The sequence below is a fragment of the Thunnus albacares genome, chromosome 21 (assembly GCF_914725855.1).
Source record: "Thunnus albacares chromosome 21, fThuAlb1.1, whole genome shotgun sequence".
In the NCBI taxonomy this organism is placed as follows: domain Eukaryota; kingdom Metazoa; phylum Chordata; class Actinopteri; order Scombriformes; family Scombridae; genus Thunnus; species Thunnus albacares.
This window is the reverse complement of record NC_058126.1, coordinates 22,576,948-22,589,499: the sequence shown is the minus strand read 5'-3', so window position 1 is coordinate 22,589,499 and position 12,552 is coordinate 22,576,948. Positions and strand designations below refer to the sequence as shown.

The 12,552-nt window shown below is 40.0% G+C and overlaps 9 non-coding genes across 9 annotated transcripts; 8 read left to right on the top strand and 1 right to left on the bottom strand.

The window, feature by feature from the left end:
* The first annotated feature begins 11 nt into the window (after positions 1 to 11).
* trnag-ucc lies at positions 12 to 83 on the top strand. Its single transcript has one exon. It is a non-coding gene; the product is annotated as a tRNA-Gly (tRNA).
* Positions 84 to 2,100: 2,017 nt separating this feature from the next.
* trnas-aga lies at positions 2,101 to 2,182 on the top strand. The gene has a single exon. It is a non-coding gene; the product is annotated as a tRNA-Ser (tRNA).
* Positions 2,183 to 2,865: 683 nt separating this feature from the next.
* Positions 2,866 to 2,947, top strand: trnas-cga. Its single transcript has one exon. It is a non-coding gene; the product is annotated as a tRNA-Ser (tRNA).
* Positions 2,948 to 3,897: 950 nt separating this feature from the next.
* On the top strand, positions 3,898 to 3,969 carry trnag-ucc. Its single transcript has one exon. It is a non-coding gene; the product is annotated as a tRNA-Gly (tRNA).
* A 1,045-nt stretch (positions 3,970 to 5,014) lies between these two features.
* On the bottom strand, positions 5,015 to 5,096 carry trnas-aga. The gene has a single exon. It is a non-coding gene; the product is annotated as a tRNA-Ser (tRNA).
* Positions 5,097 to 5,575: 479 nt separating this feature from the next.
* trnas-aga lies at positions 5,576 to 5,660 on the top strand. Its single transcript has one exon. It is a non-coding gene; the product is annotated as a tRNA-Ser (tRNA).
* Positions 5,661 to 6,914: 1,254 nt separating this feature from the next.
* On the top strand, positions 6,915 to 6,986 carry trnag-ucc. The gene has a single exon. It is a non-coding gene; the product is annotated as a tRNA-Gly (tRNA).
* An 869-nt stretch (positions 6,987 to 7,855) lies between these two features.
* On the top strand, positions 7,856 to 7,927 carry trnag-ucc. The gene has a single exon. It is a non-coding gene; the product is annotated as a tRNA-Gly (tRNA).
* Positions 7,928 to 10,691: 2,764 nt separating this feature from the next.
* On the top strand, positions 10,692 to 10,763 carry trnaa-cgc. Its single transcript has one exon. It is a non-coding gene; the product is annotated as a tRNA-Ala (tRNA).
* The last annotated feature ends 1,789 nt before the right edge of the window (positions 10,764 to 12,552 follow it).

The window sequence follows — 12,552 nt, the reverse complement described above, 5'->3', positions numbered from 1 at the left end:
CCTTTTCCACAGCGATGGTGGTATAGTGGTGAGCATAGCTGCCTTCCAAGCAGTTGACCCGGGTTCGATTCCCGGCCATCGCAGTTCAATCTTTTATACCTGCACTGTTCAAAATCATTTGAGAGGTTGCTAGCTCTGTGGTAGAGCATCATAATGTATTGCAGGACTGTTGTATTGAGTTTAGTAAGATTGTACATGTAAACTCCACAAGGTAAGTTCAAGTCCTAACATGAAGCTACTGCAGAATGTTTGGAGAATAATCTCTGTCTTCTTCCTGTAATTATGTCAAGAGCATTGTTGAGGACATCATGGCTATTATTAGTGTTTAAGTCATTTAAGTTCAATTGACAAACTTTCTTTGTGAAAGGTTTAACTCCTTTACTCATTTTATCAAGACTAATACAGGTTGATGTAATCACAAAAGGAAACTGAAAGTGTTAAGATAGTTGTTGTGGCCGAGTGGTTAAGATGATTGACTTGGAATCCACTGTTGTCTCCCTGCCTACGTTCAGATCCTGCTGACAACACCAGACTGTTTTAAGCTGTGGAATTCAAACGTAATGTAGAGAGTTCTCTACTAACATATGCTATTGAGACTTTAGAAATGTCAGATGCTGAATCACAAAGGCAGGAAAAACAAAGTGGAAGTGTGCATGAAGATGAGGTGATAGTTAATGACTGGTTTAGTAGAACCAATGTGTAGAAGATCCTGAATGATCCTGTGAAGTGAAAGAAAGTTTTACTCAAGTTGACGACAGCAATGCTCATTTCTCCTAAGTGCAATAAAACCTTTATGAGTAAAACGCTGATAAGGGTATGTTGCTTTGCCTGCAGTCTCCCATCCACCACCAGTATGTTTTATACAAACACAGCGCTCTAGTTAGGCTAATAGCGAATTGTTATGAACAACTTAAAATCAAAGCAGTCTGTATGTAGTCTAACTGTTTAGCTTAGTTTGCCACATGTCTTAAAACTAGTCAAGTTCTTGTAAACTTATCTACTGGCTGAGACGGTGGCCCCCCCCTCCTAAACCAGCCCCCCCTCCCTCTACCAGCAGTACCTGCAGCAGTGAATCACATCAGCATCAGAAAGAGGAGGACAGAGGACAGGATGATTGACTGATACTGACTGATGTCTGTGTTCTTCATTCTTTCTAAACTCCACTCAGCACTTTGATGTCAGAAATATTATTTATTTTATTGACATGTTATTTTTGTTTTCAGTGAGATATTATTGAGTTTATATAGTGACTTTGCTGTTGTAAACATTACTGTTGCTGCTCTAGAAAAAATATTTGGTTTTATTTAAATTAAAAAAAATTCTAATCCTCTAAATTTATTCTTCAGGAGTTTACTTCATCAGTGAGCATATTTGTTCCACTTTTCTTCTTGCTAATGTTTGAGTGTACGACAACCTGTGTTGTTTTTTAATAATAATGGTTTACAATGATGTGAAAATGCATAGCCTAGCTTTTAGTCAAATAACATCAAATCTCCTTGGGGGAGAACGCCCCAACTGTATTGAGGCCCTTCTGGTGTCAAAAGCTCCTGGTAAATTATCACACATGACTCGATGAACATGAATAAACCTATCTAGAACAATTCTATACTACACTGCCTTCCAAGCAGTTGACTCGGGTTTGATTCCTGGCCATCGCAGATGTTTCGTTCCCAAGCTGTGTTTACAGTAGAAGCATAGTTCATATGTTCTGTAGGAATAGTACTTTGCTTGTTTTGCTGTCCGAGATGTGTAGCTGTCATGATGGTTAACAGGTGTAAGTTGAGAAAAAACAGGTTCATGCTCAGGCTTCACATACAGGATACAGGAGTGTTGTAACTTAAAGATTAAATTTGTGAATTGGAAATCCAATGTCTTATTCTATGATTAATTCTTTTAGAAAGTTTAAGGAAACTTTCCTTTTTTTCTGCAGTCATAGAGCACCAGAAAATATATATTTTTTAAAATTGTACATTTTCACTTTATAGAACAACCAATGTTCTATACATTAGCTTTGGCGTTGTTAGTAATAGCACTGTGTTTCTCAATCACTGAGAAAATTCTCCATGTTAATGGAAAAGAGGGAATGAGTTTGTTTTGTAGGTTGTCGTGGCCGAGTGGTTAAGGCGATGGACTAGAAATCCATTGGGGTCTCCCCGCGCAGGTTCGAATCCTGCCGACAACGTCAGACAGTTTTGAACTGTGGCGGTCAAAAGCCACAGATGCTGCTTAGACTTGAGGAATGTCATATTCTCAATTACAAAGATAAAATCACTGAGAGTTAATGTCTGATTACAGGGCTGCCCCCTGAACTTCTATGGTTCAAATCATCACTCGTGAAGCTCCTTACTTAATCTGCATTTTGTCAGTTGAATCACAGCTTTTTTTTTTTAGCTGCATCATTGTTCTAAATCTCGTTTCTAAATGACCTAAATACATAAGTGTGATGGAACAGAGAGGGATGATGGAAACAGAGGACAGCGTTCTCCTTTATGCTCTGACTCTTGACGCTCTCAGCTCCAGCGTTGAATGGAAACAAAGTCGGCCAAACTTTTGAACCTGACGCTGGTACAACCTATCGTTGAGTATTTATAAGAACGAAAAATATGTATAAGAAGCATGAATAACAAGCCCTCCTCCCCTCCCCCATTTGTTACACATCATTGTATCATCTGCACCTGTTCCAGTGTACACAAAGGTGACTGTATAAAACATAAAAGTAGTCTACCGCCAGGTGTACTCACTTGTTAATCACTAATTTAACTTGTGATAAACTTATGACAGTTTAAGTTTATGATAAAATGCTAATGAGCCCCATCCGGCACCATGGGTTGGCAGACTGCAGATGCCAATCATATGGTGGCAAAGGTTGTTGTGGCCGAGTGGTTAAGGCGATGGACTCGAAATCCATTGGGGTCTCCCCGCGTAGGTTCGAATCCTGCCGACAACGTCTGACTGTTTTGAGTTGTGACAGTCAAAAGCAGTTAGTAGTTCTGTGTGTGGTAATTTGGTGCCCAGCTCAGCACGCATGGTGCACAGGTTGGAAGTTCAAACAAATGAGACCTCACAAAGTGAGTTGTTGATATTTTCAATGGAAAAACACTGAAAATCTCAGGACTACGTCTGTTTCTGGTGCAAAGTCACTCTGCTGACACTTTGCTTTTTATCAACAACAAATGTAGTACTTGCAGGAAATGCCCAGTAATAACAGAATAATGCTTACAAATGTGAATAAATCATTTAAATAAAGCACTCTCCAACCAGTACTTCGGTTTATAACTGCATCAAATAGAAGATGGGTAAAGCAGTCTGCACTGATTTATATTGTACAGATATAATGATGTTACAGTATCTGTTGTCCACAGCTGTTTCATACTGTATGAAAAGCTTCTCCTTCAGGTCATTAAATCCCTGCAGCATCTGAAGGCAGCAGGATTGGTGTGTTGATAGATCTGTAGCCCCTGATTTGAGAAGTGCAGAACGCAGTGCCATTAGCCACACAGCTGTGTGTTTACCTTCATTAAGTCATGCTTAACAGCTAACCTGCACACAAATAACACAAGGCTGCTACAGAATAACAACACATACCTCTACACACATTGCAGATTTGTAGTGCTGTGTGTTCGTATCTTGCCTCTGTGCACCTTCCAGTGTTTTCCTAAAGAATCGTCTTTCCATTTGTAGAGCTAATGTTGTCATACCTCACTATGACTCTCTTCTCTTCTCTTCTCTTCTCTTCTCTTCTCTTCTCTTCTCTTCTCTTCTCTTCTCTTCTCTTCTCGGTGTGCGTCCCTCTTCCTCTCTTCTGCTCCTCCTCCACTCACTCTCCTCCCCCTCTCCCAGTAGATTCTTATGCTGATGTAAACTGCTGAGTTGGCAGCAAATTCCTCCTTTTCTACAGCGATGGTGGTATAGTGGTGAGCATAGCTGCCTTCCAAGCAGTTGACCCGGGTTCGATTCCCGGCCATCGCAGTTCTTTCAGTTTTTTATGCTTGTTACTTTTAGATTTTATTATTCAAATGTGTGTGTTCATCAGTCTGGTCAGAAAAACAGGTTTCTCTCAGCTCATTTTGAGTTGTACAGTAAAAGTAAGTAGTATGTAGATAATCTTTTACACCTGCACTGTTCAAAATCATTTGAGAGGTTGCTAGCTCTGTGGTAGAGCATCATAATGTATTTCAGGACTGTTGTATTGAGTTTAGTAAGATTGTACATGTAAACTCCACAAGGTAAGTTCAAGTCCTAACATGAAGCTACTGCAGAATGTTTGGAGGATAATCTCTGTCCTCTTCCTGTAATTATGTCTAGAGCATTGTTGAGGACATCACGGCGATTATTAGTGTTTAAGTCATTTAATAATCTAAATTGGCAAACTTTCACTGTGAAGGGTTTAACTCCTTTACTCATATTATTAAGACTAGTACTAATTAGTACTACACTAATTTATTTTTATTTTTTATTTTTATACATTGAATAAATGTTTAGTAGTTTTCAGTAGGTTTTAGAAGTGCACTACAACATAGTTGAGCTTATTTATTTTGATTTAATATATTTATCATTTTTATATTATTTATTTAAATATATGTATATATTATATATTTTTATTTATTTTATTTATTTATCTAATTTTCACATTTATTTTTTATTTGTTTTCAGTTGAATTATAATTTTTATAATTTAAAGTTGAAGGAAAGCCATTGTTGCATGATGCACGATGTTTCCAAAGTCCATGAGTAATGGTGTTAAATAATTGATATCTCAATATTGACCAAAATAATAGTGATTATGATTTTTGCCATGATTGAGCAGCCCTACCGAGTGGTTAAGGCAATGGACTAAAAATTAACTGGGGTCTCCCTGTGCAGGTTCAAATCCTGGTGATGTCAGACTGTCTTGAGTTGTGGCAGTGAATAGCAGTTTATATAGTTCTCTACTAACAGACATTACTGATACTTTAGGAACACATTCACATTCTAGCAGAGAACTCTGAACACTGCCACAGCTCAAAACAGTCTGACGTTGTCGGCAGGATTCGAACCTGCGCGGGGAGACCCCAATGGATTTCTAGTCCATCGCCTTAACCACTCGGCCACGACAACCTGCAACAAGATTGTATGCCCTCCTTTCTGTTAATCAATAATCAACGATTGAGAAACAACAATTTCGCTCGGTAAACAAAGACAATAGTGTTTTTAATTTGGATGTGATGTTGATGTGACATATCAGCAACATGGTTACTTGATATGGTAAGGACATGAATACAGTTTCATACAACACTGTAAAACAGCTGCTCCAAGATATTACTCTTATCAGAGAGAAGTTACAGAACTTTGGGTTAAACTATATCATCATCTTCTCTGATGATGTGACATATGTGCAACATGGTCTTTCATTACCTGTCAGATCTCTATTGAGACAGTCATACACCAAAACTGAACAGTAACACTGCCCTTACAAACTTTCTGTGCAGTTATTTGTGAGGTGATTATATAAATACTGTACTGTAGGGTAGTATAGGTGGACCAACACGTGTGACATGTATGCATTTGACACCCCAACAACAGATTATTTTCAGGGTGGTTGTTGTGGCCAAGTGGTTAAGGCGATGGACTAGAAATCCATTGGGGTCTCCCCACGCAGGTTCAAATCCTTCCTTGACATCAGACTGTCGTTAGCTGTGGCAGTCAAAAGCAATGTAACGAGTTCTCTGCTGAGGCTTGCGGACCGTTAGCCACAGCATGACCGGAGGGAAGCACAGCCAGCTAGCCTCTGCTAGCCAGCTAACATTAGCCCATCTGCATGTGGATCCAACCAGAGCACTGAGCCCTGGTTTGTTATTGAAGTTAAAGGGGGAAGAAGCAGCGGGTCTGACAGGCAGCTGAGTGAAGTGGAGCCTGCAGAGGAAGAAAACTCTTACTCTAAATAGAAGTAGCTAGTTGAGACCTAAAGTCATCCTAACCTTTTTTTAAACCTCTTTAGCATTTGGGATTTATTATTTGTTCTGAGCAACAAGACACAAAATTGTCTGGATAGGGTCTGACAGCCGGTTCCACTTTGGATTCCCGGTTGGCTTAATACCCAGATTTATTAAAGGAGCCCTGTGGAGTTTCTTGTAAACAAACAAAAGTTATGTTTACATTAAGTGTTACTCACCAAAACTGATTGTGTGTGTCGTTGAGGTCTAACAAATGTGCTGAATCCATTTCCTTCCACAACATTTGCAAAGCTGAGATTTAAGTATTTTAAATCAAGCATCCATGGTTACTTGCCTGTAGTCTTCTTCCCTGCCTTTGTTGGTGCATTGCTGTGTTTCTTGGTGCATTACAGCCACCTATAAACCAGTGTATCACATCACCAGCGTGCATGTGCGTCAGCAAAATGGGGACCATCTCTTGAAAAACTGCTTCGTAGCACTACAAGAGGTCAGAAACTCCACACGGACCCTTTAAGCTTAGACGCTGGTCAATCTCAAATCTTTTATCCTTCTTCACTGTTTTATCAGCAAAGTGCAGTGGAAAACGTACTCTGCATCCTCTTGCATTTTCTCCATCTATTACTTTACAAACAGCCTCTTGAGATTGAGATCACTTTGAACACAGATTTTCAGGGGATTGTTATGGCTGAGTGGTTAAGGTCGTTGGGTTCTCCGTGGACAAGTTCGAATCCTGCCAATTATGATTATTTTCATGTGCTCTCTGCTGGATTATTAGAACACCATACACCAGAACTGAATAGTAAGAATTCACTCGCAAAGAAAAGACACTTATGAAGAATTTACTTTCTGTGAAGTTGTTTGAGTTACAGCAGTTGCAGAGGTTTCATCCTTTGCTGATGTACCTCTGTCTCTCTCTCCTTCCTTTCTATTAAATTCCTGACATGAACTCGTGACTCTGAAGAAGTTTTTCACGTCTTTCATAGCGATGGTGGTATAGTGGTTAGCATAGCTGCCTTCCAAGCAGTTGACCCGGGTTCGATTCCCGGCCATCGCAGATGCGTTCTTCCCAAGTTGTGTTTACAGTGGAAGTGCAATTCATATGTTCTGTAGGAACTGTGCATTGCTTGTTTTTTGGTTTTGCTGTCAGAGATGTGTGGCTATCATGATTGTTTACAGGTATAATTAACAACAACAGGTTCATGTTCAAGCTTCATATAGAATATTATGTTGAAACTGGAAATACGCTATTTAATTCTATGATTAATTGTTTTGGAAAATTTCTGTTTTCTCCGCTCATGGGGGACCATTCTGAAAAAAATTGCACCTCTCCACAATATAGACAGTTTAACTTTATGAAATTAAGTTTTTTCCAGCAGTGATATTATTTTTTAACCACTGTTCCGCATTTGCTCAATTCTCTTATGACCAGAAAAGAACAGTATCAATTGTATTTAACAACAAGAAGTGTCTAAACATCAACACACCCTGTACTACAATTAAAACCTTACAGGAATACCACACGTCTGGCACAAAGGTCCTGTAAAGTTGACCCTTAAAGTGGTTTGTATGAAGTGTAGGTTGTTGAATACAATAAGACTGTACAACAGCTGCTCAGTGACATTACCTTTTCCTGTGTCATGCTAGACCTTAGTTGTCTCTACCTTTACTTTGTTATGTAAAAATACTTTCAGTCAATAGTACTATTACAGAAGTTTGTGTTTAATTACATCTTCTCTTCTCGTCTCTTCTCGTCTCTTCTCTTCTCTTCTCTTCTCTTCCTGGTGTACCTCCCTCTTCCTCTCCTCTGCTCCTCCTCTCACTCTCCTCTGCTCCTCCTCTCACTCTGTCCTTCTATCCTCTTCCTGTCAAATTCTTACGCTGACCTAAACTGCTGAGTGTGCGGTTATATTGTGATGCTCTGCAGCGATGGTGGTATAGTGGTGAGCATAGCTGCCTTCCAAGCAGTTGACCCGGGTTCGATTCCCGGCCATCGCAGTTCTGTTTTGTTTGGACTTGTTTGGTCAGAGAAGTGTGCGCTCCTCAGTCTGTTTTCTCAATCCATTTTTACCCTCTGCAAGTTGTAAAGCATGTGTTCTCTGCACATGCTTGTATATATCTGCAAATATATATATACAGTGCTGCTTGAAAGTTTGTGAACCCTTTAGAATTTGCTCTATTTCTGCATAAATATGACCTCAAACATGATCATATTTCTGCTCGAGTCCTAAAACTAGATAAAGAGACATCAGTTAAACAAATGAGACAAAAACTTTACACTTGTTCATTTATTTATTGAGGAAAATGATTCAATGTTACATATTTGTGTGTTGCAAAAGTATGTGAACCTAAGATTATTAATTCATTTGAAGGGGAAATTAGAGTCGGGTGTTTCAGTAAATGGGATGACAATCAAGTGTGAGTCTGGGGGGCCCTGCCTTATTTAAAGAAGAGAAATCTGGGTCTTCACTGTCAAAGTCTTAGCTTCACAACACAGGTTTGTGGAAGTGTGTCATTACTCAAACAGGAGATTTCTGAGGACCTTAGAAGAAGAGTTGTTGATGCTCACCAAGCTGGAAAGGGTTACAAGACCCAAGGGTAACGTCTAGGAAACTAAAGGTCTCTCTTGCAGTGGCTACAGTCAATGTTAATGAGTCCATCATCAGGAGAACATTGAACATCAATGGTGTGCATGGCAGAGTTGCAAGAAAAAAGCCACTTCTCTCCAAACAGAACATTGCTGCCGTCTACGGTTTGCTCAAGACCACATGGATAAGCCAGAAGGTGATTGGAACAATGTTCTGTGAATGGATGAGACCAAAATCGAACTTTTTGGCTTGAATGAGAAGCGTTCTGTTTGGTGATGAGCAAACACTGCATTCCAGTGTAAGAACCTTATCCCATCTGTGAAACAAGGTGGTGGTAGTATCATGGTTTGGGCTGCTTTGCTGCCTCTGAACCAGGAAATGAGTCGAGAGGCAGATAGCAGAGTCTAACTTTACTTTTAATGTTATCAAACAAAGAGAAATGTCCTCCCCTCTTCCTAGTAACGTCTTTGTACTCCCTCATGGCAGAGTTTACAGCTCTGATCAGTCTGACCTCCAGCTGTGATTGGCCACTGCAGCCCTCAGCCACAGTGATGTTGGGTTGCATTTCTCCAAAAGTTGACTCTTATTTTTTGGACCTTATTAATAGCCGGGCAGCTTGAAGAAGCTAGACCTGACAACGGAATTTACCTGCCTGTTGAAATCACCATCAAATATAATGCCCAGGTTATTAGCATGTGGTCTGATGTTGGCAGAAAGGTGATTGAGGTTCTGGGCAGTAACAGTGGTATGATGTAGGGAGGCAAAGAATAGGATCTCTGTCTTGTCCTCATTTAACTGAAGGTAATTGTGAGCCAAGCGGTCTTTAATATCTTGGAGATAGTTTTGTGACTTACATCGGCCGGATTTGGGGATCTGAGGGGGAGGTAGATCTGACTATCATCTGTGTAGCACTGAAAAGAGATGTAAGAGATTTGATGATTCTTCCCAGTTGGAGCATGTAAAGATAGAAAAGTGGACCTAAAACTGAACCCTGCGGACACCCACATGAAATATTTGCAGGTGTTGGAAAATGAGCTGCCAATGGAAACAGTGAAATGTCTGTTTGAAATGTAAGAATGGAACCAATCAAGGGCAGGCACAGAAATGCCGACTCAGTGTGTCACAGATTGCAGTTAAGAGTCAATAACATGCAAAAAATCAGTAACCAATGTATTAATAGGACAGCAGACATGAATATTAAAATCACCTAAAATTAAAAGCCGGTGGTGGTCTACAGACTATAACACACCATACCTGTAATTTACCACTAGACCTAGAAATTCAAAGGTGGGGAAAGCGCCAAAGGAAGCAGGAGATCAAGTTAAAATATTCCTATAGATTACAGCAACACCACCACGAACAGAAAGCCTGGGGTGGTGGAGATATGTGTAATCAGGAGGTGTGGCTTCTATTAATGTAATAATATCTGTATTTAGCCAAGTTTCCGTTACAAAAACATATCCAGCTTATTGGAGGAAATAATGTGATTTATTTGATAAGGACCTCACATTCAGTACATCTAAAAGGTTGTGGGAGACTCAGCAGCCACACATTTCTCTGTTCTATTTCTCTGTTTAGTGTCTGCAGGTTAGGTTAACCCCCTCACTTTTTCAGCAGTTGGGGAAACAATAGACGTGACTTTTCTTGGTCTTGAGAAGCTGCAGCATTTATTAACTGACACACTAAAGCCTGTACTGTACATTTACTGCCAGACTGACAACTTACTGCTAACCTTTTCCTCTGCTCTGCTCACATTCACCGTCTTTTCTGCTGCTCGCTCTCTCACTCAACCACTCACTCAACTGCTACGTCACATTTTACGCAATGCCCTATTCCTTAAAAGGAGCTACGCTACCAAGAGTTTCCCAAGCAACGACACAGAGGTTAAGTTACGTCTTGGAACAGCGCTGCTCAGAGGCTCCCAAACGCTATTGATTTCCGATAGAATGGATATTTGGTGTTTTTTTTGGCATTAAAAAATATTCCTTTGGCCTGGTGGGGGTTCTTGTTAGCCTGGCGGCCCGTCAGGCCTGTACTATTATAGGGGAAACACTGCTATCTGTCCACCTATATCTACGGAATTACCCTGTTTTCTTGTGCAAAAGAAACAGCTCATTGATCAAGTTATCAATGTTGAGACATTAGATATTAATGTTTCCATCATACCCTTCACAGGGGATGTAGCTCAGTGGTAGAGCGCATGCTTCGCATGTATGAGGCCCCGGGTTCAATCCCCGGCATCTCCATCAGTCTTTATGATGACAGTAAGAGACAGGTGACACTGGATAAATATACCAGTTTTGAACAAACACACTTGAGGGGAAATTTCACATCTGTAAATATGATGATTTCTTAAAACTAGGTCGTCTATGTAGTAGAAATATGTATTTTTTTAAAATTGATGCCCTATGACTAGAGAAAACTGAGAAAAAGGTTGTAGATTCCAAAAAAAACCCTGGGAGTCTGCAGTCTTCATTTCAGCTTGGTTTGGCAAACAATCGTGGATGAAGTGGTGAAAAACTGCAACCAAACGACAGACGACAAGGAACCGGGGCCTAAGTTCTCAAGCTGAATGCAGCCGCAAAAATTACAGGTAACACACATTTGTGTGCTGATGTACTGTTCCGTATTCAGAGCTGGCAAAGTCCAATATAATATTCTATGAGAAAACAAAGTCATGTTTACCAAAACACCACAGAGTTTGTTGCAGCACGCAGTTTTCAGTCTGTCTCCATTCTCTCTGATGATCCTGACTGAGCACCGGTCAATGCTTCAAAACTACTCCGGCTGTGGCGCCTCTCTCTCGGCTGCAGCTGTAACGTAGCTCCAGTGGTCACTTTCACCTCCATACTCTGTTTTATCTGATTCCACAGCAGGATATTCGGCCTCATAAGTTGTAATAGTGGCACCACACCTCTACTCCAACATTATATTATAAAGCTAGTTGTTTTTGTGTTAGATTCAGCTTTTCTGACCACCTGAGGATCAAATTCCCTGGTTTGTTTGATTATCGGTCGAATCACGGAGAAGCTCGCCAGCTGAAATTTGTGTCAGGCTGCGGCTGAGTGTTTTGGGAGACCCAACTTTGACAGTCCTTGATGGCACCACTACAGAAAATGAAGAAATGTAGTTTATAGTCTAAGGCAGATCGCGAAAGCCCACCAGGTGGTGTAACATGCAGCTGGATGAAAAGGGATATTTTATTACAAAGAAAACAGAGGAAAGTTTAATGTCCTTCATGTATAATTCAGCCCAAATTACGACCATAGGAATGAACTTGAAAATCGGTGAAATCGTCCTTTGAAGGAGGAGTGAATAGCTCGCTATCTTTTGGTACGTTTGCATGCACTGAAGTAACCTGGTTAAGCTGGTAATCTGCAGTAAGATGGTTACTGTAAATAAGTGTATACATGCAACAGATTAGTAACCTGATTTCGCCTCTACCCCCAAAACTTTTGGAAGTTCTTAATGGATGATTAACTAATTACTCATTTTAACTCTATTATTGTGATAGAAGTCGCTGCTTTCTGACTTTTTTTGGTTTATATGTGTCTCTGTGCAGTGAGAGGAAAGGAAAGGCAGACACAGAGCGTTTCCTCACAGCATGAAAATGTCTGAAATTGTACAAATTCAAATTAATTACTTCTACAAGTTACTTTGTATTAGTGTTAGTTTTTGTCAAACTTTGGATGGAATTATTTTAAACACGAGGGCGCATCACTCTATATAATGATCTACTGTCATCCATCTGATCTGCTGTGCTTTCCTTGTCTGCAGTCTTTTGTTATACACATACACATTCTTAAAACTTATGTGGGGATAGATCATAGGCGATCATAGTAACCAAGTTTCTCGCTTAGATGACAATTAATTATGTGAACTTACTGGAGTAACCTGACTACTCAAGTGCATGAAAAGGTTCTGATAGTGAGAAGCAAGATATGTTAATCATTTAAATATGCCACCCTACCCAATAAAATGAAGGTGAATGGAATTTCATTTGTGGCACAATGGAGATCTCGCTGAACAAATACT